This window comes from Panthera uncia (genome assembly GCF_023721935.1).
Source record: "Panthera uncia isolate 11264 chromosome B3 unlocalized genomic scaffold, Puncia_PCG_1.0 HiC_scaffold_1, whole genome shotgun sequence".
Lineage (NCBI taxonomy): Eukaryota > Metazoa > Chordata > Mammalia > Carnivora > Felidae > Panthera > Panthera uncia.
In genome coordinates this window covers 58,620,181-58,625,941 of record NW_026057582.1, presented here as the reverse complement: position 1 = coordinate 58,625,941, position 5,761 = coordinate 58,620,181, and positions in this window count along the sequence as shown.

Here is a 5,761-nt window from a genome sequence, read left to right as displayed (position 1 = left end):
AGGCTTTGAGAAGGATGCTTTCTGGATACTCTAAGTGTTCATCCATTCGGTACCCAATGGCTGATACTCACGCTCCCAGTTCTGCCATTTGAAATTTCAGAGGGAGAAATGTGGGAATTGGAGAGCGGTCATTTTTTCAAATAATGAGTCTTACTACCAGCTCCTATAGCACCCTCACTTCTCGTAACAAGTTAGCACACTTGGCAAAAAGAACAAAATTATGTTTAGTTTAAGAGCATTGTTTGATATGCTTGGACACATTTAAGTGCGTTTTTTTACCCTAGAGTTATGGACCAGTAGTTATAGACTTGTTTTCTGGTTTTCAGGACTCTTGGGTTATGTTCACTAGTTTGTAATGACATTAAGACTTCCTAAAATCCTGAATGGGGGTGGTGTGAGTGGTCTATATTAAATTTTCTGTCATCAGCAGAAATGGGGCTCAAGAATTAAGTTCTGTTACTGAGAAATAAAGAAATTTGTATGTACATACTTAGAAAAAATTGCATATATTCTCAGCTTTGTCTATGAAATGGAAGTAATGTTATCTGCCTCATACAACTGTTTTAAGAAAATTAATATAGAGACTTATTACAGTAACCTACAGTAGACTGAGCACTCATCAAATGCCCTAATGGCAGACTAAAAAGGGAAGATATGAAATGCCCTTATCATGATACTTATAGATCAGTTTTTTTCTGATTTTTCTTAGCGCCACCTGGTTAAATGTCAGTCCAGGATCCTCTTCCTCTCACTTGATCACTTATCCATAGGAATGATCTAAGCTCTAGGAAGTTTACACACTGCCCTGGCACTGGGGGATAGATGCCCAGTCCCATGGTGCATGATCACTAGATCTGTCCAATATGGTTTTTAGTGGGACATACAATCTTCAGTGCTTTCTGCTTTCTGGCTGCCTACATCTGTGGTTGCAAGTTACATTACATAAGTTTATATATAAAATGTTTTATATATATGCAAAATATTATATTATATATTTGTCACCACAGGTGATTCCAATGATGAGGTAGGTTTAGGAACCACAGGTGGAGTAATTTGCCATTCAGGCAAGGCAAGACTGTGGTAGCAAATTAATTAGCATAATCTGAGAAGACTATCAGACTATCAACTATATACATGTAAGTCTTAACTCCCAGTATCTGTGAATGTGACCTTATTTGGAAATAGGATTGGTGCAATGTAATTAAATTAAAACAAAGTCATACTGAATTAGAGTGGGACTTAACTCCCGTGATTGGTGTCTTTATAAGAAGTGGGAGGGCCACCTGGGTGACTCAGTAGGTTAAGTGTCCCACTCTTGATGTCAACTCAGGTCATGATCTCATGGTTCATGGGATAGAGCCTCACATTGGGCTGTACACAGACAGCACAGGACCTGCTGTCTGTGGTAGCTATGTTGGAGCAAAATTGTTGCATACTATTGAAATTATTTGGTATTAATCCTAATTATATAGTCTTTAAATTAAGATGTTAATTATAATCTTCATGGCAGTCACTTAGCAAAAATCTTTATAAAAGTATAGGAAACAAGAGAATTAAATGACACTCTATAAAATATTTAATACAAAAAAAAACAGCAATAGAATATAGGAACAAAGAGACATAAAACATGTAGAAAGTCAATAGAAAATAGGAGATGTAAATCCTACCTTATCAGTAATTACATTAAAAACAAATGTACTTAACATTCATTCAGAAGGCAGAGATGGGAGAATAGATTAAAGAAAATAATCCAAACATATGTTGTCTACAAAAGACACATTAGATTCAAAGGCATAAATGGTTGAAAACTAAAAGATGAAAAAAATGTAATAAAAAAAGGAACCATAAGACAACTGAAATTGCTATACTAATATCATGCAAAATGGACTTTAAAACAAACAAACAAACAAACAAACAAACAAAAAATGTTACCAGAGATAAAGAGGGACATTTTATGAAAAAAGAGCCCATACATTAGGAGATATAACCATAAACATATATGCACCTAATAACAGAGCTCAAATTACATTTAAAAATAACCAGCAGAACTGGTTAGAAATAGGTAACTTGACAATAAAGGTTTGAGACTTCAGCAAAAAACTAAGAAAAAGATCAAACTGAAATAAAGGAATTGAAAAACACTATAAACAAAGTGTTTACAACAGACTTCTCTAGTACATTACCCAACAACAGGAGAATACACTATCTTCTCAAGTACCTGTGGAACACATTTTCCAGGATAGACCATATGCTATGCTCTGGGATAGACCGTAAACAAGACTCAATAAATTTAAAAGGGTTGAAACCAGGGGCACCTAGGTGGCTCAGTCCTTTAGGCATCTGACTTTGGCTCAGGTCATGATCTCATGGTTTGTGAGTTTTAGCCCTGCATTTGGCTCTCTGCTGTCAGCACAGAGCTGACTTCAGATTCCTTTCTCTCTCAAAAATAAATAAACATTAGGAGCACCTGTGTGGCTCAGTTGGTTGAGCATACAACTTCAGTTCAGGTCATGATCTCACAGTTCGTGAGTTCGAGCCCCGTGTTGGGCTCTGTGCTGACATGGTGGAGCCTGGACCCCACTTTTGATTTCTGTGTCTCCCTCCCTCTCACTCTCTCTCTCTGCCCCTCCCCTGCCCTGCTCACACACACTCTCTCTCTCTCTCTCTCATTCTCTCAAAAATAAACGTTAAAAAATTAAAAACAAATCAATAAACATTAAAAAATAATAAAAATAAAAGGGTTTAAAACCACGCAAATTTTCTTTTCTAATCTAACCACAATAGATCAAATTAAAAATGAAAAACAGAAGGAATTTAGGGATGTTTACAAATATGTGGAAATTAAGAAACACCCTCCTAAATAACCAATGTATTAAAGAAAAAAAATCACAAGGAAATTAGAAAATACTTTGAGATGAATGAAAAGGAAAACAAAACTTGCCTAAACTTACTGAATACCATTAAAGCAGTGCTTAAAGGGAAACCTAGAGCTGTAAATGCTTATATTAAAAAAGGAAGATCTCTTGATTTTGGCTCAGGTCATGATCCCAGGTTTAGGATTGAGCCCTGCATTGGGCTCTGCCCTGAGTGTAGAGCCTGCTTGAGATTCTCTCTCTCTCTCTCTCTCTCTCTCTCTCTCTCTCTTTCTCTCTTGCTCTCCCTCCTCCATTTGCTCTCTCTAAAATAAAATTAAATAAATTTTTTTTAAAAGGGAGATCTCAGAAAAAGAAAGATCTCATATCAATAGTCTAACTTACCATCCTAAAAAAGTAGAAAATTGCAAATACACTAAATTCAAAACAAGGATAGGGATGGAATAATAAAAATTAGATGAGAAATAAGTGAAATAGAAAACAGAAACACAATAGGGGAAAATCAATGAATCCAAAAACAAGTTCTTTGAAAAGATCAACAAAATTGGCAGACTTTTAGTTAGACTAATCCCACCCTTAGGAAATACTCAAATTACTAAAACTTAGAAATCAAAGAGAATATATCACTACCAACCTCATGGAAATGAAAAATAATTTCATGGGAATACTGTGAAGAATTGCATGCCAACAAATTATGTAACCTAGAAGTAATCATTAAGATATTCAGTGTGGTGGGGCATTAAGCTGGCAATTTGCTCTTACATGATTCAGGAAGGAAAGTTACTTTTACTGCATTTGCAAATTCTGTATATGTGAAATTGTTTACAAAAAGAAAAAGAATTATACCATGTAAGGCTAATATTCACAGCAAGCCTGTTATTGTAAGAAAGAAGGAATCTCAAAGGTCAAATGTTAATGGTTTACTTTCAATCAGTGGCAAAACTCAATAAAATACAAGTCTCAACATATGTGCAAGCATATGGATGTGTGAATTCATGATTTCAGATTGTAGAGCAGTTTCAGAATCATGTGAAAGACTAAGGTGTGGCTGTTGGATCGGATGACTACAATGAAGTGGAGGTCACTGGAAGTAGGGAAGTCAAGGAACTGAAATGTACAGGCATTGGAAGAGTCATCCATGAGTGAGACTGTGTGAAATAGTGGCAGGACTTACAGGGCTGAAGAGAAAGACTGAAAATAGATGCCAAGTCTTCCTTTTAAGGAAATGATTGAGCAGGCAGCTACTATATGAAATGAATGTAGGGACAGAAGGTCTAAGAAAGGACTGAACCTCAAAGAGGTTGGAGAAGTAATGAAGTGGTAGTAAAGAAATAGTAAAGACTCTAACCTTAGTCAGTTCACAAGAGATCAAGTTTGACTGGCCTGATTCTGCCATGGATTCGAAATTTTAGGGAAGATTTCATAGCCAAAGCTTAAGAGAGTCATATGAAGCTTGGTCTGCAATTGCTATCTGTCAGGAAATCAAATATGAAAACAACACAGTTTTCTGTAATTCTTGCCTGATCTACTTACAAGGGGGAAATAATAGCAGGTAATAGTTGAGTAACGAAGCTCAAACCTATTTATTTTTCACATATGGCATTTGGACTCCAAGATTTGTAATGCCACCAGTGTCATGTTGCATAATAAGTTAATGATACATACTCCATTGTATTATAGCAATGATACAAAAGCAATCTACTTTAAGACAAAGCTTGTGTACACACAAAGATATAGATAATTTTAGATATATTGATAATTATAGACATAGATAATTTACAGTTCAGTTCAGTGATAGAGGGACCTATTTTTCAAGTTACAAAAGAAAGGATCATATATTCTATTCACACAGTTACCTTCTCTACACAGAGGTCATGTAGTAAAGAGGAAAGACAAAACACCACTATTGAGGAGAACTGAGACACTCTGACAAGTTAGAGACACTGAGTAAGCCATTACTTACCTGATTTTAGTTCTCTTGTGAAATGATTTTATTTAAAATTCCTTCACATCTTAAATCTAATTCACTTGTGATTTTATTTTATAACTATTTAGATATATATTTAGTATATGAAGCAAATTGCCTATTACTTTATTCCTTTAATGTTAAAATACCATATATATATATATATATATATATATATATATATATATATATATATAAAATACAAAGTACACTTGAGAGCATCAAAATGGTTCTATGAAAATATAGTGCAAACTTCTTGTTTTCATTCTTCCTGATTACTAAGCTTGTTTGTCTTTCTCTCTCTCTGTATAACAACACCCACACACTTAGTGTTAAAGTTTTAGCATACTAGGGGCCCCTGGGTGGCTCAGTGGGTTAAGCATCCAATTTCGGCTGAGGTCATGATCTCGAGGTTCATGAGTTTGAGCCTCCTGTCAGGCTCTGTGCTGACAGCTTGGAGCTTGCTTTGGATTCTGTATCTCATTCTCTCTTTGCCCCTCCCCCACTTGTGTTCTGCCTCTCTCTGTCTCTCAAAAATAAATATTTTAAAAAATATTAAGTCTTAGCATACTAATAGAAGTGGGATATTTTTAGGGGTTTCAATTCCACTAGATAGTGATTATTATAACTTCTCAATTATTTTTTAGAGGAATGCTTTACTTAGATTACTTTCTAATGCCCCAAGTCACAACAAGATGATAGATATTTGTATTTTTCACTTATTTCTTATACTATCAATCTTATGGAGCGCTGTTACCATGCCTGTTGTTAAATTATAAACATTTGAAGATGGGCATGTACAATCATTGCACACACTTTTTTTTTTTTACACACACTTTTTTAAGGAGGATAAGGAAATAGTTTGGAATTCAGCATTTTTCATTGGATTAAACAGTACGTAAGAACCTAGCAACTTTGGCAG